The 23,314-nt window shown below is 44.4% G+C and overlaps 1 long non-coding RNA gene across 1 annotated transcript in view; it reads left to right on the top strand.

Moving 5' to 3' along the window:
• Positions 1-1,414: 1,414 nt before the first annotated feature.
• LOC146079724 (uncharacterized) overlaps positions 1,415-23,314 on the top strand; it is a 56,033-nt gene continuing 34,133 nt past the window's right edge. Inside the window, exons 1-2 of the long non-coding RNA XR_014474718.1 lie at positions 1,415-1,759; positions 6,395-6,520. This is a non-coding gene — a long non-coding RNA (uncharacterized LOC146079724). The remainder of the gene's footprint in view (positions 1,760-6,394; positions 6,521-23,314) is intronic.

Genomic DNA, 23,314 nt, shown 5'->3' with positions numbered 1-23,314 from the left:
AGGAAACTACATTTTCCTTAATTATAGCCAAAGGTATGTAGTGGCAATTAAGATACAGCAGCCAGTTTAAATAACAGATGCATTATTATCAGCTACCACCGGGGGTCATATCTTCTGCAGGCCCCAGTTGTTGCCAGGTAACCTCAACATGAAGAAATGCCAGCCACACTGGCCAAAAGTCCCAACCATTGTTGGGCATTCTGGACTCCAGAAAGCTGCTGTGACTCATGGTCCTTGCTATTGCCTAGTATCCAGAATGCTGGGCCTAAATGTATAGCTGCTCAGCTACACTGAGCTATGTTATTTGGAGCTGATCTTGTGAGAGCTTGTAATTGGCCCTTTTCTCTGTTAAAATGCTGTCAAACCTTCAGCTTCCTGATGGAGATAAATGCATGCCCTGGTATCTGGCTACCTGATCCTGTTTTGTGAACCCCTGTAATCTCTTTGATGTGTGTGCACTGTCTGTGCCTAATGTGCTTCACATCACCTGTTATACCTGGAAACCTCATACTTGTATCAGAACTTTGTTTGCCTATTTATCTGCAAGCTACCTCAGCATCAGTCCTGCTCTGTGGTTATCCACTTCCAGTCCATTATCACCTGCAATCCACAAAACCGTAGTCCTGCCCTGTATCAACTCATCCCAAGTGTAAGACCTGGCGGCATCCCAGTACCGGTGAAAGCATCACTCTCTATGGAAAAGGGACAGCTGTTATATCTAGAAAACTTGTAATATGAATTTAGGGGTCTCAAATAATAATTTGGGTGTTTTGTTACAATTATTGCCCATTGCTTATTTATTGCTGTATTGCAAACTACTGTGTTGAAATTGCTAAATTCCTTTTGTGCTGAAACTTTCTTTCATATTTATGGTGAACATTATTTCCGTCATACAGTGACCTTTCACGGACCTACAACCTCTTAGCCCCATTAATAATTCTACTAGATTTAACAAGGCTGTGATGTTATGTAATTTTACTGTGTGTATGGGGCTAGCCCCTTTGCTCCAGCCTGAGGTGGATAAAGATCATGGAATCGTTGCCAAAGAAGAAGTAGGATCCCCTGAAGCTGCCATCTCAGCTATAAACTACAATTTATACCCAAGGCATCTGTGTCCACATTAACATCCAGGTACCACATGTAACCCCTGGTTAAAATGCCTGTATTCAAAACTCATACCCTATGTTAAATACCAGTAAGTAAATGTAGTGTTCTGTATGGCTATGTTTTAAAAAAATGTATATATATATATATTTTGGTGTGTTGGTGACACTGTATATGTCAGATTTCATCGATGGCAGTGGACTTAATTGTTGGATGCTATATACACAGTTCACAGATGTTGCTGACAGTTGAAGATAGGGCGTAGTAATATACAGCTGGGAGTGATTTGCCCTGTCAGAGGAGAAGGGGCAGAGGGAAAGAGAAAAGAGAGGAGTACAGGATGAGGTACCTGGGAGGACTCTATGAAAGGACTGCCCTGTGTTTGGGAGGGAGAGCTGTGAGGTACCTGTAATTGAGGGACAGAGACCTGTACTCTCACTAGGAGAAAGGTGAGGCATTCCTGTGTGCCTGCAGATGGAGCTAAACCTGGCTTGTCAGTTGGCTCAGAGTAGAAGATGGAGGAGCCAGGATAAAGTAGCCAGCCCTTAACATGAGAACTCATTGGAGGATGCTGGACAGAGGGACAGAGGAGGGAGAGTGGTGAGTTAGACCACCCTCACAGTCCCATATTAGGCCGAAAAGGTGCAGCTTGATGGTGAGTGACAAGTGACACCAGGGGCGAAATGTAATAGGATGAGAGATTCAGAAAGTGAGAGATTTGGTAAGAAATCTCCAGTTTTTTTAAAGTGGCAATCATTTACATGGCAAAAACCAGTGTGATTTTGCAGTGTAAAAGATTGCCGCTTTAAAAAGACTGGAGATTTCTTACCAAATCTCTCACTTTCTGAATCTCTCATCCTATTACATTTCACCCCTGGAGTCACATAGCAGATACATTGCAGAAGGGGTGACAGCCTCCTACAGTAATGTTTCCCAAGCCTTTGCCAGAGATAAACATGGTTATTTATGCACCAAGCTGTGCACAACTACAGAAAGCTAATTTACAGTGACCGTGAAACACTGACAGGGACGTTATAGCTGCGCACACAGAGAGAGGTAATGTACAGTGACCGTAAAACACTGAGGGGCAGATTTATTAAGCTTGGAGAAGAGATAAACTGGAGATAAAGCGGAGAAAAGGTAAAAGGAGATAAAGCACCAGCCAATCAGCTGTGTTTGAAAAAGACAGTTGGGAGTTGATTGGCTGGTGCTTTATCTCCTTTTACCTTTTCTCTGCTTTATCTCCAGTTTATCTCTTCTCCAAGCTTAATAAATCTGCCCCTGACAGAGATGTTATAGCTGCGCACAGAGAGAGGTAATTACAGTGACAGAGCATTGTAGCTGCGCACTGAGGCCCTTATTCTGCATCGTGCGGTACGGCCCGCGTGCGGCCGTACCGCCGATGTTTTTAGTCTGCACATGCGCAGAGGTCAATCTGCGCATGTGCAGCCCCATTCGCCGCAGACGTATTTCGTCCGCCGCAAAGGGGGCGTATAGGGGCGTGAGGGGCTTCATACCCTCATTTCCCTATGTATACGCCCCGCGTTTCATGGGCGTTCCCATGCAAACGCGGGGCGTATGCATGGTAATGAGGCTATGACGCCAGTGATGGGGGCGGAAAGCTGACGTCGCCGGATGTCAGCTCTCAGCCCCCATACAAGCTATCACACGGACGATTGTCCGTGTGGTCTCAGCTTGCGGGAGCTGCTGTGGCGTGCGGCCCTGCCTTCGATGGTCGACGACCATCGAATGCAGGGGGCAGCTCCCACCATGGTGGAGGCGTACGCCCCACCATTTTTATGCGGATCGCCAGCCGTCCGTGTACGGACGGCCGTGGCGATCCGTCTCGTGGGCGGGGATTGGTTTGTGCGGCCGGAGCACCGTGTGCGGCTCCGGCCGCACCAACCAGAATAAGGGCCAGAGAGAGGTAATGTACAGTGACAGAGTATTGTAGCTGCACACAGAGAGAAGTAAGTTACACTGCAGCAGTAGAGACTCTTGGCTGACAGACCTCAGGGCTAATCTGTCTACAGCGCATTTGGGAGAATACATTTGTTACCAGCTATCTGCATGGGACACTTAACTAAGGGAGGATAATTACAGTCACAATGGGAGAGCCAGGTTTGAGCAGTAAAGTATTATATTATACTGATTGTACTCAAGGAAGAAAGTGGATTTGGCTCAATTTTGAACACAAGTTACCTCAGAAAAGTCCTCTTATTGCACTGAGATAGTGACATTGTTTCTTCACATCTATAACAGTACTGAGGGAAAGCACTAAGTAGTTCTTTCTAGCTACTATCATACTGAACACTATTCTGATCCCAAGAGAGAGTGACAGCGTCAATGACAGTACAAGCCTACATGTAGGATACAATATTGCCTTTGGTATTATAGACCCTGTGGTGGATTACAAATACTTCATGGAAGTTATACTCCTTTTATTCCCGTACTCCCCTTACAGGACTCAGGTGGGCACAGTAGTGACTTAGGAAATCCAGCAACAAATATGTGGAACACTACAAAATAATCCAAGCGCTTATATTTTTTAGAACTAGTGTACACTTGCAAATACTTATATTATTGCGCAATAATAATTCAAGGTTAATTAATATCTATTTATATATTGGTGTTGGAAACTGTTCTATTTCCACTGTGTCTGAAGTGAGATGTGTTATATGTTTTAGCATACTACCTTAGGAATGTATAATCTTTTTATTACAAGGAGGCATCTCTGAAGTATACTTAGGGGGATATTCAATCGCCGTCGAGCATCTCCCGTGGGGGAGATGCTCGACGGGCCCTATTCAATGCTGTCTTCCCCGACAGCATTGAACAGGGTTTCCTGGCAGAACGAGCCCGACATCTCTAGCTGTCGGGCTCGTTCTGCCGAGAACAGCCGGGAAGTGACGAGCTGCCGGCTGCATCTCGTCACTTCCCGGCCGCAACTCGCGGCCACGCCCCCTTCTCGTCCCGCTGCAGGCGGGACATTGAATCCCGCCTGCTTGTTCTCGGTCGAGCTGACCGAGAACGGGACTGGGTCACGGCAGGCGAGCAAGCTCGTCTGCCGTGAGCCGAAGATTGAATACCCCCCTAAGCCGGAATACTCTGCAAACGTCCCAGTCAAATAAAATGTTGGTGGAGGTTGATGCCCTTGTCTCAGCTATGTCTGATGTGTGTATTTATTTATGTCAATGATATTATGGTTATGTAAATGAGTTGTAACTTTTGGGGTTACTTAATCTGTCTGAGGGTGATTCCCCAAGTTTGCCCTAATATCACCATCTAAATATTCAGATAGTCTTACCCTATAACACCAAATCTTGGGGTGGAGGCACTTGATAGCACCTACACATACTCATAGGCGTGCGCAGCCCATTTTCTTAGGGGGTGCACCATTGGAGGGGCGTGTTCATTGCCGTCTACTGGGAGTGTCATCACTGCGTACTGGGAGTGTCCATCAATGCCTACTGGGCATCAATGCAAACTAAATAGAAGGTGATTTATTTATGTGTATGCACTTCAGAATTTATCATTCCCCACCACACATGCTGAAAACTGGGGCAGTGCGCACCAAAATTTTACACTGTAATGCCCATTACACATAATGTCACACACCATAGTGCCTATCACACATAATGCCGCACACAGTAATGCTAATTCCACATAATGCCTCCCAACATAATGCCAAACACCTTAATGCCCATTCCACATAATGCCAAACACAGTAATGCCCATTACACATTATGCCAAACACTGCAATGCTCATTACACATTATGCCAGGGCTTTTTTTTTGTAAAATAGGGACAATAAGGCAAGGGAAGGCGGGGGGGGGGGGGGGGGGATAGGGTTAGGCAGTAGGTATAGGCTACAGGGAGGAAGTGTTAGGCAGTAGTGAGTCAGTATTAAGGGGTTAGTAATTAGCAGGGATGGTTAGGGTAAGCTGCAGGGGGGGGGGGTGCATTATGATGGGGAAGCTGGATAGTTATCTGCAACAACCAATGACTAGTCATCATCTCCCCTTAGCATAGAATAGTCCCCTCCCATTCAGTCATATTGACTACATCTAGTAATACAATTGTCCCTTCCTCCCCTTAGCACTAAATAGTCCTCCTCCTCCACAGACAGATCATCTCCCCCAGAATAACCCCCACCCCCTTTCCCCCCTCGACATACACACACACAGGAAAACTTTTTTTAAACTCACAGCGGGTGCCGGCATTGGCTCCAGTCTGTCTCCCCACCGAGTCCTGCACTCTGTGCACAGCGCAGCATTAATTTGTCTGCCCAGGGGAGCGCAGCACGGCGCAGACAGGGTCAAGGGCTGGACGCGCTCCCGCTCTTCTTCATCCATTATCTGCGGCCATACTGATGTGCCTGCCTAGCTGTCATTCAAGGCAGCGTGACCAGCGTGAGGCAGCGGGACCAGTAATGCACTGAGGGGCGTGACCACAGTTGACAGGCAGCCCCGGTCCTCCGACCTGCTGCTGCCAGTGTAAATTGCGTCTCAGTCTACTTGTCCTCGCTGTTACCCTGAGCCGGAGGGCTCAGATTAGGATGTGCTGCAATCATGGAGGAGGTCATTAGAAGGTGCCTGTGCACCCCCGGCACCCCCCGTGGGCACGCCTATGCACATACTCAGTGCAGAAGACAGCGTTACACACACGTATAAGAAAGCTAAATTAGCAAATGTATTGGAATATATTTAATGGGATATACTGTAGTTGTTTCCTTTTTGCATGACATTCTGTAAAAGAATGTCTGCGATACTATAGTCACTTTCTAATGTCTGCGATACTGTAGTCACTTTCTAATGTCTGCGATACTATAGTCACTTTCTAATGTCTACGATACTGTAGTCACTTTCTAGATTATTTTACAATTCTGTAATGAAACTGCAATTTCTCATTCTCCCAGATTGCAGGAAACTAATGAGACTAGGAAAACACACAGTTGGTTAAGAGAAACAATCATATATTTTGTCATTACTTTCCTTTCCTTATTAGGGTAAAGTATCTATGTGACAGCAGTTGTTGTAACATAATGGCATTTCTCTGCATATGTGGCAGCGATGAATTCCCATGATGCCCGATTACCCTGAGTGGAGGTCTTCATATCAGAAACATGTATAAGTTTGAATAATCATAAAATATGTACACTCATGTTAGCCCTGCACACTATTCACCATAATAAGACTCTGCACAGGAGGTTACAGGGGGTGGCTACAAAACTGCAGGCAATGCTACCGTTTTCCCAGTTAACCACTGTGATTTTTTTCTTTTTTTGCAGTTGCAGTTGGAAAATGGCGCCATCGTTGAGACGGACCTTCTGAGACACCATAGTGTTGCTCGAAGGTGTGACCGATGTTCCCGATGTTGCACCTTTTGTACATAAAGCAGTGGATCTGAGACACGGGTGAGCATCTCTGTAAACAGGACTTATTTGTGCATTTCATTTTTAAATATCAGGCAATAAACATCAATGCTTTGTAAATAAATCCCTCAGTTGTAGACTGTTATTATTTGTTATATCAGTAATTAGAAGACTGTTCTAATTATTGTTACAATTATCCACTGTAAAGGTGCCCACACACACACCGTTCCCGGTGTGCGTTGTGGGCTTAACTAGCACACATAGCATCGCATCGTATGCCTTGTGCATGCGATGTGTATGCGATGCAATGCTATGCTATAAAAAGCTAGTATAAAAAGTATGTGCAGCACATACTTTTTGTACTGTGCGATGAGGTGCCGCGGGAGCACGCACCCCATCGCATAGCATTGCACCGCCGGCATCGGTGCGTGTGTGGGCACCTTAACACTTTAAAGGGCCAGTCCATTTGGGCTCAGTGGTCGTGATCTGGCGTTCTATAGGTTGAATCAAAATATGTGATGTTGCAGGTGCTGTATATGATGGTGCACAATTGGGTACTTTTTACCCAGGCCTGTTGAAGGGGCCCATTCCACTTCCACTTCTGCCTCTCTATACCTGCATGGAGGGCCGGATTAAGGGGGGGGAGGGGTCAGTACCCCTGAGATCCCCTCTAGCTAGGGGCACCCTGTGGTTGGCATGTTATTTTTTTTTTTTTTAGATAAAAGTTTTGTGCATGGGAGTGGGGTAGTGCTGCAACTTCTATCTGCCAATGTGACAATGATTAATGGTGCTGAGCATTGGGTGCCAAGGTACACTGACTGCAGTGTGCAGTGCATTACTGGGTTGACTAAGTTCAATGACACTTTTCACAAGAGGGCAGAGGCTGAGAGGTTTGTGCTGAGCTCTGATTGGTGGAGCTCATTACATGCTTCTCAGGCCCATGTGGACAGCAGCAGCAGCAGCCTAGTAATGGGAGGGGTTTTAATCAGAGGCAGCACTGAGCCTGTGAGGTCTCCTATAGTCCTACAGAGTAAGGTGCAGAGAGACAAACACAGACTTTTCATGTGGTATGTATATATGTATATATGCAGTTACCCATTGACCAAGTTTATACTGCCTTTACTCTGTGTTTTGACAGTGTAATATGCTCCCATGCAGTTTGCGGCCAGTAATGACAAGTGCAAGGGGACCCCCCTTTCTGAAGTGTCCCGGGCCCCCCGAAGGCTTAATCTGGCACTGCCTGCATGATGTGAGGGGTGGTGGGGAGCTATTCCCCACCACCACCACCACCCAATTCACAGCAGTACATAAAGTATCTGGAGGGGGTCTGGCCACACCAGAGACATGCAGTCAGGGGAGGCAGGGGAGTCAGTGGCTCCCCTGTCATTATTGATTAAAATAATACAAAGAATATACTTATGACACATTCTGTCATAAGTATCTTCCTTATATTAATCTAATCATTTTTATTGCTGCATAGCCAATTTAAATTGATTTTGGTGGCACAAAAAGCAGTGCCTCCAGCTTCCCATTAGAATAGCTGGAAGCAGGGGGCGGGCAGGGGGTGGGGACAAGCCGAGGGCTGTAAAAGCCCATCAAAAACTATTAAAAGCGGCACCTTCACAAGTGCCTCAGTGACAGAGGAAGTGCTTTCAGCCAATATGAAAGCAGTCCCTGTCACTGAAGCTGATGTGATTGGGCCAGAGCTTCTATACTGTAGCGCCCTACCTAGTCTCCTTCTGCCGCGGTGGGGATACTACCCGGGCCAATTGCACACCCCTGTGTGGGGTTAGGTGTACCTGCTGTAGCTCCTGGGCACCTGATCCTATATGTGATACTCCAGGCTGTGCCAGTCTGCATTCTGGTTCCGCAAGGCAGGAGCCTGGCTGCCCACTGCCCAGTCTGGTGAGGCTCTGGCACTACTCAACAAGCTGTGGGAATGGTTTCAGGGTTGCAGCTCATTCCCTTCCTGTCAGCTCCTTTCGCGGCTGGTCCTGGGCTAGCCGCTAGTTGTGGAAGTTCCTCCACCTGCTGCTAAGTGCCTGCTAAATTCCTTCTGGCACCGGCACCCATTCCCTGAATCCTGCTGCTAATTTCATCCTCCAGGACCTGAGCCTCGCCATTGCAGCCTGTTCCTCCTTTCGTGAGTACCGCATCTGTTCCCATGCCATCTCTTGGGGTCTGTCGTCCTAGCGCTCACCACCTCTGCCAGGGTCAGACACTCATGCCGCTTCTGGATAGGATTCTCTTTGAGTACCCTGTAATTTCACCCCAGCTTTACCTGTTGCATGCCCTGTTGTAGTGTGGATGCCATATAATGATGCTAATGGGACCTGGGTACCCCCACATGTGTATAGTGTGGTACTATACTACAGGGCAGAACAAGTCCAGGCACAATATTTCATGCACTCACTTTACACATCCCTGGTGAATGTACCGGCTATGGGGAATATGAGCTGACAACCCATGTCAGTACTGCTCTGTGACTGCAGATGCCCCTTATTTTATCATTGTGTTCTTATATACTATACAGTTAATATAATTGGTCACTATAGGGGGTAAGAAATAGGTAATGCCATACTGTAGGTTTGTACAATATGTAATAATACATATTGGAATATTACTGTACAGGCCAAGAGGGAGAGAGCGGTGGTGGCAGGACTTCAGCCTCACCAGCCACTGACCTCACCACACGTCACTGGGCCACACCTCCCCATGTTGACCATGGGCCCAATTCAGACATGCTCAGTGGGATGCCCATGTTCGCAGCCCAGTGAACAGGTTAAGGTTCCTCCGCCGAACACACACTCCCCTGGCTAACTCGCCCCTGTGCAGGGATACAAATGGATGTGTACAGTTTCACATGTGTTTGCAAGCGCTTGCACAGAGGAAAAACCATCTAATGGTTACTTGCCATCGCATGATCTTTACTCCTCTCCCCACCTTTCGCCGCTGCCACATAACCCAGCAGTCACTCGACAGCTGCAAGGGTTTTATAATTTCCGGGCAGGTGCGGACATCATGCGCCCGCCCCTAGTAAGCAAAGGGATGCCTGCATTGTGCAGGGCACTCTCAACATTGCTATGGGCATGCCCACTGTTTTTATGGGCATGCCAATAAAACTCTGAGGGTCCATGCTAGTGTGCCCCAGCCTCTGATTTATTTCTCTATTACATCCTAGAAAATGATAGAAATCATTTTAAGATGCTTTATTAAATTTACCCCTAAGGAATCTCCCGCTGTACTGACACAATTATATTGTTATGAATGATGGATATCTTGGCCAGTTCTGCTTCTCTTTCACTGGAAATGAAAAGCTCGGACACAGAGCATGACAAAAAATCTTTAAGAAGAAGAAGTGAAAGTTTGTGTACATTTCTCTTGCATTACCAAAGTGCGTCATTATGTAATAATATCACATTGACTGACGAGACTGACGAGACTGGCGGACGTAATAATAATTGGATTCCACTGTATAGGTCATTGGGTCTTCAAACTGTGGCCCTCCAGATGTTGTGAAACTACAAATCCCAGCATGCCTTGCCACAGTTTTAACACTCCCTTATAGCAAAACTGTGGCAAGGCATGCTGGGATTTGTAGTTTCACAATTCTGGAGGGCCACAGTTTGAAGACCCATGGTATAGGTCAACAGTTCTAGGTAGGAAGTCAATAGGTGGGCACCATATGGTCGACATGCAATAGGTCAACAGGGACAAAATATCAACATTTAAAAGGTCATCTGTGTCTATGGTCGACAGGTTCAAAAGATTGACATGATATTTTTGTTATTGTTTTTACCACTGACCACTGTGTTGACCACTCACATGCCAACTTTTTGACCTTGTTGACCTTTTGCACCTGTCGACCTTAGACACAGTCAACCTTTTACTTGTCGACCACTTGGACCTGTTGAACCCATTGTATGTCGACTATATAGGGTCAACCTATTCATAGTATATTTAGTCAGTGTAGATCTATTCATTCACACCCATTTTTAAGGGGTGTGGCTCATAGGGTCAACAGACACAAAGTCAACATGTAACAGGTTGACATCAGTAAAAGGTCAACGCAAACAATAGGTCAGCATGGACAAGTTCGACATGAGTTTTCAAAAAAATTTTTAAGTCATCTGTTCATGGACCCCTATTAGTGTAGCACGTACCCTCCCATCACTTGCTTTGCTTACCATGCTTTTGTCATGGTGCTTTGCTCTGCTATTGTTGCGCTAGGCACACTAATCCATTCCCAGGGGGGTTATTCAGACCTGAATTCACACACCAACCGATTATGGAATGATTGTAAAAGATAGAACTGCACAATAACAGGGATAGATTTGATCAGCAATATGGCATGTATTACTATTTGCCTCTAATAAGTAGCGCAATATCCTAAAAAAAATCACATCAAATATATATATATTTATATATATCTATCAGTATAAAAAGACAGCGGCAACTAATTATTGCAAAAAACCGATGTGTTAGATAATTAAAAGAAAAGGATATTTATTAAGATGACAATTAAAAATGTGTACACATACTGGACATGTACTAAAAACTACATAAAAGAAGGTTTTCGTCTATGTGACTTCATCAAGGGGACCCCTTGAAGTCACATAGACGAAACGCGTTGGGTGATCTACCTCCCACCATCTCCTAAGATAAGCACTTTATTGAATTTGTTTGCACAACTTATCTTATTGCTTTTATTTACCTTTAAGGGCAGTATTCAATGAGAAAAATTCTCCGTGTTTTATGGAGAATTTTTGCTTTTTTCGCCTTGGACGGAGCATTTTGCTCTCCAAAAGTGAACCACCCTATTCAATGTGAAATAATCTCCGTCTTTCTAAGTGATTTTCGACGTCTCTCTCCGTGTAGAAATTCTCCATCTTTTGATGGAGATCTGGAATGTGAACTTTTAACCCCTTCCCGACAATTGACGTACATTTACGTCATGGTCGGGAAGTACTTCCCGACACATGGCGTAAATGTACGTCATGGCATTTAACTGTCACCGCGTCTATAGACGCGGTGACAGTTTCAACATGTCTGCTGTCCCTGACAGCAGACATGTCCGTGCATGCCCAGGGGGGGCTGCGATGCCGCCCCCCCGTCGGCGATCGCTGTGATTGGCTGTTCAGTGTGAACAGCCAATTACAGCGTTTTCTGTGTCACCGGCGAATAACGTTCGCCGGTGACACGCGATCGGAGGTGATTGGTGCTGTAAAGTACAGCACCAATCACCGCGGGGTGTAAGGGTGACACTGGTGTCACCCCACCTCACCCCGCCCGCCCCCAAAGGCCGTGATTGGTCCGTCGGACCGACGGACCAATCACAGCCATGGAGGGGGGTTTAAACTAACGGTGACTGCACTGCAGACGCCATTCCGGTCTGGAATTGCGTGCAGTGCGGTCACCGTGCCTAGCTGCCGCGATATACTGACCAGAACCTTGCAAAATACTTACCTGATCCTTGCAAATATCTTGCCTGCTTGTAGTGTGCTGGATGCTTCCTGGATCCTGTTACTTGTGACTTCCTGTGTTGTGAACTTGTGCTGCTGCAGTGTAATAGCGTTAGTTAGATAGAGAGAGATAGAGAGAGATAGTGTCAGAGAGTGCTATATTTTGTGCTGCTGCAGTGTGATATAGTTATAGAGAGATAGAGAGATAGAGAGAGATAGAGAGAGATAGAGAGAGATAGAGAGAGAGAGATAGAGGCCTAGTGACAGAGAGTGCTATATTTTGTGCTGCTGCAGTGTGATAGTTATAGATAGAGAGATAGAGAGAGATAGAGAGAGATAGAGAGAGAGAGATAGAGATAGTGACAGATTGTGCTATATATTTTTTATATAACTGACTGCTGCCCCCCCTTTTGTGCTGATCAGTATAAATTAACTGATCAGCAACTTTTTGGGGGCGCAGGTTTTTTTTTATATATATATATACCTGTCACTGCTGCCGCTGCAGTGTCATAGAGTGTTAGATAGTGAGAGATAGAGAGATAGAGAGAGATAGTGACAGAGAGTGATAGAGAGTGCTAAATTTTGTGTCTGCTGCCCCCGCCTTTTGTGCTGATCACTATATCTGAGGTGATCAGCAACTTTTTGGGGGTGCAGAGGTTTTTTTTTTTTTTATATATACCTGCCAGTTGCACTGTCAGTTGCACCAAAGGTTGTGCACCTGCTGCCCCTCACTGGTAATCAGTGTCGCATCACTGATCACCTTTTTTTTTTTTGTGTGTGCTGTGGGGTCTTTTTTTATTTTTTTTTTTACACACACTGTGATTTTGTGGGTGTCCTGTGGCCGCTGTGCGCTGATCAGTGACGTACATCACTGATCATCTTTTTCGGCACAGGGTTGATCTATTTTTTTTTTTTTTTTTGATCAAATTCCTGTTGCCTTTGAGCGCTGTTCAGTGACGGACGTTACTGACCAACATCTGTGCTTAATTTTTGGCGCAGGACCTTTTTTTTTTTTTTTTAACCCCTTCAATTTTTTTTTTTAACCCCTTCAATTTTTTTTTTTAACCCCTTCAATTTTTTTTTTAACCCCTTCAATTTTTTTTTTTTTTAACCCCTTCAATTTTTTTTTTTTGTATAAAGTATTTTTTTTTTCTGCACTACATACACACTACACACTACATACCCCCCGGGTTGAAATAAAGTTTGTACCCCCCCCTACACTATACACGTGTTGAAACATTTCACTACCAGTAACACAAAAATAAAAATGGCATCCCAAATGTCATCCCAAATGTCATCCCAGTCATCCAGAAGAATTTATTCAGCGGAGGAGGCATATGCCATGCTTGCTTCTGACTCTGACACAGCCAGTGATGCAAGCGGGGAATTTGAAGGATTCGCCTTAAGCTCCTCTTCCTCCTCTGGTGATGAGGGTCCCCCTCAAAGACGCCCCCGTAGAGCAGCTGAGACCCCCCCCCCAATAATTGATCTCGTATGGACCCCACCACCAGACAATTTTGAGCCCCAGGTTCCTGAGTTTTTGGCCATGCCAGGAATCCAATTTGATTCCACAGGTCTCAGAGAAATTGACTTTTTCAAATTATTTTTCTCTGATGATTTTATAAATTTAATGGTGGACCAAACTAATTTATATGCCCAGCAGTTTATTGCTCAAAACCCCACGTCATCATTTGCTAGGTGGACCCCTGTAGATGCAGTAGAGATGATGACGTTTTGGGGTCTGGTGTTTCATATGGGCATAGTAAAAAAGCCAGAAATTAGGCAATATTGGAGTACAGATGTTCTGTACAGCACCCCATTTTACCGTATGGCCATGCCCCGGGCTCGATTTGAGACGATCCTTAAATTTTTGCATTACAACGATAATGCACAGTGCCCACCCAGAGATGATCCCACCTTTGACCGGCTATTCAAAGTCAGGCCGGTCATTGATCATTTCAGTGCCAAATTTGAAGACATGTACATCCCAGATAAATTCAATTGCATAGACGAGTCCCTTATACATTTTAAAGGAAGGGTTAAATTCCGCCAGTACCTTCCCAGTAAGAGGGCAAGGTATGGCATAAAAATGTATAAGCTGTGTGAAAGCACCTCAGGGTACACTCACAGGTTTAGGGTATATGAAGGGAAGGATTCAAGAATTGAACCGCCAGAATGCCCCCCCTCCCTCGTAGGTGTTAGTGGAAAAATTGTCTGGGATTTAGTGCACCCCTTCCTGGATAAAGGTTATCACCTATATGTGGATAACTTTTACACCAGCATCCCCCTGTTTAAGGCCCTTGGTTCAAGAGGTACAGCAGCTTGCGGTACTGTGCGCAAGAACCAAAGAGGCCTCCCAAAAACGCACATTGCCCAAGTAATGAGAAGGGGTGAAAGCAGGGGAATATGCACCGAAAATATGTTGTTGGTCAAATATAAGGACAAGAGGGATGTCCTTATACTGACAACAATTCACGGAGACAGTACCACCTCCGTCCCTGTACGAGGTACCAGTACCCACACCTCAAAACCTAATTGTATCCTGGATTACAATAGGTACATGGGCGGAGTGGATCTTTCAGATCAGGTACTGAAGCCGTACAGTGCCCTGCGGAAAACAAAAATCTGGTACAAGAAGCTGGCCGTGTATATCATCCAGATGGCACTGTATAACGCTTACGTGCTATTCCGTTCTACCGGCCAGAGGGGGACATTTATGCACTTTCAAGAGGAAGTCATAAAGGGCCTAATATTTGGGAACCAGCAGGCAGAGGGCCCCAGTACTTCTAGTACTGGCCCCCGTATTGTACCAGGGCAGCATTTTCCTGATGAAATCCCCTCCACTGGAAAAAAGGGCAGGACACAAAAAAGGTGCAAAGTTTGCTATAAAAAGGGAATAAGAAAGCAAACTATTTTCCAGTGTGACACTTGCCCCGACAAACCCGGCCTATGTATAAAGGAGTGTTTTAAAATATACCACACATCTATGGATTTTTAGGTTCATAATTTCACCGTGCTTCGGGGGTCTTGCTAATGCCACATAGCACCCACCATTCATTCCACCAGAATCTGAGCCGCAAAATCCAAAAATCACTCCTTCCCTTCTGAGTCCTGCCATGCACCCAAATGGTATTTTTTGGTCACATGTGAGGCATTGCCGTACTCGGGAGAAATTGGGGCACATATTTTGGGGTGCTTTTTCTCCTTCATACCTTCTGAAAATGAAAAATTTTGAGCCAGAACTGCATTTTTGTGTAAAAAAATGTAATTTTTCATTTTCACTGCCCACTTGTATCAAAATTGGTGAAACCCCTGGGGGTTTGAAATGTACACTATACCCCTAGATGAATTCCCTGAGGGGTGTACTTTGCAAAATGGGGTCACTTGTGGGGGGGTTCCACTGTATTGGTGCTTTGGGGGTCTTGCTAATGCGACATAGCACCCACCATCATTCCACCAGAATTTGGCCCTTATTCAGATCGGCACGGTACGGCCCGCGTGCGGCCGTACCGCCGATGTTTGTGGTCTGCACATGCGCAGAGGTCATTCTGCGCATGTGCAGCCCCCTTCGCCGCAGACGGATTTCGTCCGCCGCAAAGGGGGCGTATAGGGGCGTGAGGGGCTTCAGCCCCTCATTTCCCTATGTGTACGCCCCGCGTTTCATGGGCGTTCCCATGAAAACGCGGGGCGTATGCATGGTAATGAGGGCATGACGCCCTCATTACCATGACATGGGGGCGGAAAGCTGACGTCGCCGGATGTCAGCTTTCAGCCCCCTTACAAGCTCCCACACGGACGATTGTCCGTGTGGTCTGAGCTTGCGGGAGCTGCCGCGGCGTGCGGGCCTGCCTTCGATGGTCGTCGACCATCGAAGGCAGGGGGCAGCTCCCACCATGGTGGAGGCGTAGCCTCCACCATTTTTGTGCGGATCGCCAGCCGTCCGTGTACGGACGGCCGTGGCGATCCGTCCGGTGGGCGGCCCTTGGTTTGTGCGGTCGGAGCCCCGTGTGCGGCTCTGACCGCACCAACCAGAATAAGGGCCTGTGTGCTGCAAAATCCAAATATCACTCCTTCCCTTCTGAGTCCTGCCACTTTTTGGTCACACATGAGGCATTGCCGTACTCGGGAGAAATTGGGGCACAGATTTTGGGGTGCTTTGTCTCCTTCATTCCTTCTGAAAATGAAAAATTTTGAGCCAGAACTGCATTTTTGTGTAAAAAAATGTAATTTTTCATTTTCACTGCCCACTTGTATCAAAATTGGTGAAACCCCTGGGGGTTTGAAATGTACACTATACCCCTAGATGAATTCCCTGAGGGGTGTACTTTGCAAAATGGGGTGACTTGTAGGGGGGTTCCACTGTATAGGTGCAACATAGCACCCACCATTCATTCCACCAAAATCTGTGCTGCAAAATCCAAAAATCACTCCTTCCCTTCTGAGTCCTGCCATGCACCCAACTGGTATTTTTTGGTCACATGTGAGGCATTGCCGTACTCGGGAGAAATTGGGGCACAGATTTTGGGGTGCTTTTTCTCCTTCATACCTTCTGAAAATGAAAAATTTTGAGCCAGAACTGCATTTTTGTGTAAAAAATGTAATTTTTCATTTTCACTGCCCAGTTGTATCAAAATTGGTGAAACCCCTGGGGGTTTGAAATGTACACTATACCCCTAGATGAATTCCCTGAGGGGTGTAGTTTGCAAAATGGGGTCACTTGTGGGGGGGGTTCCACTGTATTGGTGCTTGGGGGGTCTTGCTAATGCGACATAGCACCCACCAAAATTCCACCAGAATCTGAGCTGCAAAATCCAAAAATCACTCCTTCCCTTCTGAGTCCTGCCATGCACCCAAATGGTATTTTTTGGTCACATGTGAGGCATTGCCGTACTCGGGAGAAATTGGGGCACAGATTTTGGGGTGCTTTTTCTCCTTCATACCTTCTGAAAATGAAAAATTTTGAGCCAGAACTGCATTTTTGTGTAAAAAATGTAATTTTTCATTTTCACTGCCCACTTGTATCAAAATTGGTGAAACCCCTGGGGGTTTGAAATGTACACTATACCCCTAGATGAATTCCCTGAGGGGTGTAGTTTGCAAAATGGGGTCACTTGTGGGGGGGTTCCACTGTATTGGTGCTTGGGGGGTCTTGCTAATGCGACATAGCACCCACCAAAATTCCACCAGAATCTGAGCTGCAAAATTCAAAAATCACTCCTTCCCTTCTGAGTCCTGCCATGCACCCAACTGGTATTTTTTGGTCACATGTAAGGCATTGCCGTACTCGGGAGAAATTGGGGCACATATTTTGGGGTGCTTTTTCTCCTTCATACCTTCTGAAAATGAAAAATTTTGAGCCAGAACTGCATTTTTGTGTAAAAAAATGTAATTTTTCATTTTCACTGCCCACTTGTATCAAAATTGGTGAAACCCCTGGGGGTTTGAAATGTACACTATACCCCTAGATGAATTCCCTGAGGGGTGTACTTTGCAAAATGGGGTGACTTGTGGGGGGGTTCCACTGTATTGGTGCAACATAGCACCCACCATTCATTCCACCAAAATCTGTGCTGCAAAATCCAAAAATCACTCCTTCCCTTCTGAGTCCTGCCATGCACCCAACTGGTATTTTTTGGTCACATGTGAGGCATTGCCGTACTCGGGAGAAATTGGGGCACAGATTTTGGGGTGCTTTTTCTCCTTCATACCTTCTGAAAATGAAAAATTTTGAGCCAGAACTGCATTTTTGTGTAAAAAAATGTAATTTTTCATTTTCACTGCCCACTTGTATCAAAATTGGTGAAACCCCTGGGGGTTTGAAATGTACACTATACCCCTAGATGAATTCCCTGAGGGGTGTAGTTTGCAAAATGAGGTCACTTGTGGGGGGGTTCCACTGTATTGGTGCTTGGGGGGTCTTGCTAATGCGACATAGCACCCACCAAAATTCCACCAGAATCTGAGCTGCAAAATCCAAAAATCACTCCTTCCCTTCTGAGTCCTGCCATGCACCCAAATGGTATTTTTTGGTCACATGTGAGGCATTGCCGTACTCGGGAGAAATTGGGGCACAGATTTTGGGGTGCTTTTTCTCCTTCATACCTTCTGAAAATGAAAAATTTTGAGCCAGAACTGCATTTTTGTGTAAAAAATTTAATTTTTCATTTTCACTGCCCAGTTGTATCAAAATTGGTGAAACCCCTGGGGGTTTGAAATGTACACTATACCCCTAGATGAATTCCCTGAGGGGTGTAGTTTGCAAAATGGGGTCACTTGTGGGGGGGTTCCACTGTATTGGTGCTTGGGGGGTCTTGCTAATGCGACATAGCACCCACCAAAATTCCACCAGAATCTGAGCTGCAAAATCCAAAAATCACTCCTTCCCTTCTGAGTCCTGCCATGCACCCAACTGGTATTTTTTGGTCACATGTGAGGCATTGCCGTACTCGGGAGAAATTGGGGCACATATTTTGGGGTGCTTTTTCTCCTTCATACCTTCTGAAAATGAAAAATTTTGAGCCAGAACTGCATTTTTGTGTAAAAAAATGTAATTTTTCATTTTCACTGCCCACTTGTATCAAAATTGGTGAAACCCCTGGGGGTTTGAAATGTACACTATACCCCTAGATGAATTCCCTGAGGGGTGTACTTTGCAAAATGGGGTGACTTGTGGGGGGGTTCCACTGTATTGGTGCAACATAGCACCCACCATTCATTCCACCAAAATCTGTGCTGCAAAATCCAAAAATCACTCCTTCCCTTCTGAGTCCTGCCATGCACCCAACTGGTATTTTTTGGTCACATGTGAGGCATTGCCGTACTCGGGAGAAATTGGGGCACAGATTTTGGGGTGCTTTTTCTCCTTCATTCCTTGTGAAAATGAAAAATTTTGAGCCAGAACTGCATTTTTGTGTAAAAAAATGTAATTTTTCATTTTCACTGCCCACTTGTATCAAAATTGGTGAAACCCCTGGGGGTTTGAAATGTACACTATACATAATTACATAGTAGGTAAGGCTGAAAAAAGACTTGCGTCCATCTAGTTCAACCTGGTATAGATATCCATTGCTGATTTGGTTGGTTCTGGTATTTTACAGACAAATTATATTTCTTATTTGTACCCATGGATGTTTTTCTCCAGTAAATGTTTGTCCAACTTTGCCTTGAACGCATTTAATGAGCCAGCCGTTACCACCTCTCTGGGAAGAGAGTTCCAGAGTTTGACTGTTCTGACCGTAAAGAAATTCTTTCTACTAGCTGAATGAAATCTTTTTTCTTCTAATCTATACTCATGCCCTCGCGTCCTAGATTCCTTTCTAGTAGAAAATAGGGTGTGTGACAGTTCCTTATATTGGCCCTTGATATACTTGTACATGTTGAGCATGTCCCCCCTTAAACGTCTCTTTTCTAATGTAAATAGTCCCAAATTGCTTAATCTCTCCCCGTAGCTTAAATTCTCCATTCCCCTAATAAGCTTTGTTGCTCGCCTTTGGACTTTTTCTAATTCTATGATGTCCTTTTTATAGTGTGGGGCCCAGAACTGTACTCCGTACTCTAGGTGAGGTCTCACCAATGCTTTATATAGTGGCATAATTACCCTTGAGTCCCTAGTTTCCATTCCCCTCTTAATACATGCCAGAATTTTGTTGGCCTTTTTTGTAGCTACATTACAATGGGCACTACATCCTAGATTGCTGTCTATTTGGACTCCTAGATCCTTTTCAAGTATGGAATTACCCAGTTCCTCTCCACTAAGGTTGTAACTTGCACACTGGTTGTGTCTCCCAAGGTGCATAACCTTACATTTATCTACATTGAACCTCATCTTCCATTTTTTTGCCCACTCATCTAGAATTGCAAGATCATTTTGAAGCATGGTGACATCTTCTGGTGATTTGATGACTTTGCTAAGTTTTGTATCGTCCGCAAAGATGGATACATTGCTGAGTAACCCTATCCCAATATCGTTAATAAAAATGTTAAACAAAATGGGCCCCAAAACCGAACCCTGGGGCACTCCACTTAGTACCGGTATCATATCTGATACGGCACCATTCACAACCACTCTTTGTTCTCTATTACATAGCCAATTCCCTACCCATCTGCAGATATTTTCACCCAATCCTAGGTTCTCCATTTTATTAATCAATCTCTTGTGTGGGACAGTATCAAATGCTTTAGCAAAATCTAGGAAAATCACATCTACAGCATTTCCATTATCGAGGTTTTTGCTAACCTCTTCATAGAACCCTAGTAGATTAGTTTGGCATGAACGATTTTTCACGAACCCATGTTGGTTAGTACTGAGTAGAAGGTGATGATCTAAATATTCCTGGATACTATCCCTTAAAAATCCTTCAAATAGTTTACCCACAATTGATGTTAAACTAACGGGTCTGTAATTAGCGGGATCTTCCTTTTTTCCTTTTTTGAATATTGGCACTACCTCTGCTATTCTCCAATCTTTTGGTACTATACCTGACGATAGTGACTTGCTAAAGATATAATGTAGGGGGGTAGCTAGTTCATCCCTTAATTCCATTAATACCCTCGGATGAATCCCATCTGGCCCTGGTGACTTATTTGTTTTGAGTTTGCTTAGCCTCAGTATTAATTCTTTCGGCGTGAAATCCACAATGAGATCTGGCTTATTTGTCCCGTTTGTGGTAAATGTTCGTTCCACAGTCTGCTCTCCCTTAGTAAATACTGATGAGAAGAACTCATTTAACAGTTTTGCTTTTCCCTTGTCCTCAGTAACACTTTTTCCACTAGTATCAGTTAATGGGCCTATGTTTTCCTTAATTAAACGTTTACTATTTATGTATTTAAAAAATTTCTTTGGGTTGTTTTTGCTTTCAGTGGCTATGCACTCTTCATATAATATTTTAGCTGCTTTGATTACCCCTTTACAAGTTTTGTTTGATTCTTTGTATTTTGCGAATGCCTCCTCATTCAAGTTATTTTTATAGAATTTAAAGGCTCTGGTTTTATTGTTGATAGCTGACCTTACTTCTTTGTCCAACCATGGTGGCTTTTTTTTGTTGAATTTACCTTTAGTTACTTTAGGAATGTATTCAATAGTTAGTGAATCAAGCACCTTTTTTAGAGTATCCCACATTTCCTCTGCCCCTAGATGAATTCCCTGAGGGGTGTAGTTTGCAAAATGGGGTCACTTGTGGGGGGGTTCCACTGTATTGGTGCTTGGGGGGTCTTGCTAATGCGACATAGCACCCACCAAAATTCCACCAGAATCTGAGCTGCAAAATCCAAAAATCACTCCTTCCCTTCTGAGTCCTGCCATGCACCCAAATGGTATTTTTTGGTCACATGTGAGGCATTGCCGTACTCGGGAGAAATTGGGGCACAGATTTTGGGGTGCTTTGTCTCCTTCATACCTTCTGAAAATGACAAATTTGGAGCCAGAACTGCATTTTTGTGTAAAAAAAATAATTTTTCATTTTCACTGCCCAGTTGTACCACAATTGGTGAAACCCCTGGGGGTTTGAAATGTACACTATACCCCTAGATGAATTCCCTGAGGGGTGTAGTTTGCAAAATGGGGTCACTTGTGGGGGGGTTCCTAACTTTTAGCATCTTATGGTGCCTAGAAACCTACATGGTGCCTAAAAAATAATCTCATAAAAAGGAGGCTCCAAAATCAAGTAGGTGCTCCTTCTATTATGAAGCCTGTGGTTTGGTCAACGTGCACACTAGGGCCACATATAGGATATTTATGAAAACAAAAGAATTGGGGGAATAAATTTTTAGTCACATTTCTCTAGTAAAATGTACTGTGTTCCTTAGAAAAATGTATTAAAATTGCAAATCTGCAAAAAAAATGAAATTTTGAAATTTCACCTACACTTTGTTTTAATTCCTGTGAAACACCTAAAGGGTTAACAAACTTCCAAAATGCTGTTTTGAATACTGTGAGGGGTGCAGTTTTTGAAATGGTATCATTTATGGGGGTGTCTCACATACAAGTCCCTCAAAGTCACATCAGAACTGAACTGGTCCCTAAAAAAATCAGTGTTTGAAATTTTCTTGAAAATTTGAGAATTTGCTATTCATATTGTAAGCCTCCTAGTGTCCAAAAAAATTAAAAGGAAGTTGAAATAATGATGGAAACATAAAGTAGACATATGGTCTATGTTAGTTATTAACTATTTTGAGTGGTATGATTATTTGTCTCACAAGCAGAAAATTTAACATTTTGCAAATTGCTAAATTTTCCATTTTTTTACGACATTTTGGTATTTTTCACAAAAAAACACAGACTGTATCGACCCAAATTTACCACTAATTTGAAGTACAATGTGTCACGAAAAAACAATCTCAAAATCACTGGGATAAGTAAAAGCAAAAAAAAGTTATCCCCACTTAAGTGAGACATGTCAGATTTGAAAAAAAGGGCTCTGTCAGGAACGCAAAAACTGGCTCTGTCAGGAAGGGGTTGAACCAAAAGGGGTTTTTTTTAATTTTGGTGTAAAAAAATCAGGTTTTTTTTTCTGTGAAGGGGAATGTTATTTTTATTCATGTGCTTATAGCACATGAATATATATTGAATTAAAAAATATATATTTTTTTTTAATTTTTTTTTTTTTACACAGTGCAGCCAGCAGGGGGCCGGAGCGCTCGAGCCGCTCATTAGATATTCATATATTCACTGCACCCGATCGTTAATATGCACGATCGGGTGCAGTGAATACTGGGTCCCCCGCTGGCTATAGGGGGGGGCAGCCTGTGCTGCCTGGGTCCCGGGGAGCCCACCTCCCCTCCACATTCCTCTGGAGCAGCCCGGCTCCCTGAAAGCTCCCTGCCGCGGACGCTCGTCCGCTGCAGGAGTTAAGACTCGCCGCGAGTGGCGGCGAGTCTTAAATACATTGAATAGTGTATAAAGTGCCGTGACGGAGAATCTCCAAACATGGAGAATCTCCGCAAAAACACGGAGAGTGCATGGCGAGTGAAATAAAACGCTCGCCATGCACGGAGAATTTTCTCATTGAATACTGCCCTAAGTGTCCACCTTCTTTCATGTAGTTTTTAGTACATGTCCAGTATGTGTACACATTTTTAATTGTCATCTTAATAAATATCCTTTTCTTTTAATTATCGAACACATCGGTTTTTGCAATAATTAGTCGCCGCTGTCCTTTTTATACTGATATATATGGGGCGTTGTCCCATATATATAGGACCCTGTCTGCGCTGTGGGGTTAGTAGCACCTCTAAATACCTCGCTGTTAATAGAGGTATAAGGAAAACATAGAGGGAGAAAGAAAGTGTAGAGGTGCGCTGATGGCAGTTTCACCAAAACTGTATATATGCACACATATAAAGCAGTAAATTAAAAGTTTTTATTTCATACAATAAA

This window comes from Crinia signifera, chromosome 5 (assembly GCF_055691185.1).
Source record: "Crinia signifera chromosome 5, ASM5569118v1, whole genome shotgun sequence".
Classification (NCBI taxonomy): domain Eukaryota; kingdom Metazoa; phylum Chordata; class Amphibia; order Anura; family Myobatrachidae; genus Crinia; species Crinia signifera.
The sequence above is the reverse complement of the archived record's forward strand: the minus strand, read 5'-3'. Positions and strand labels throughout refer to the sequence as shown.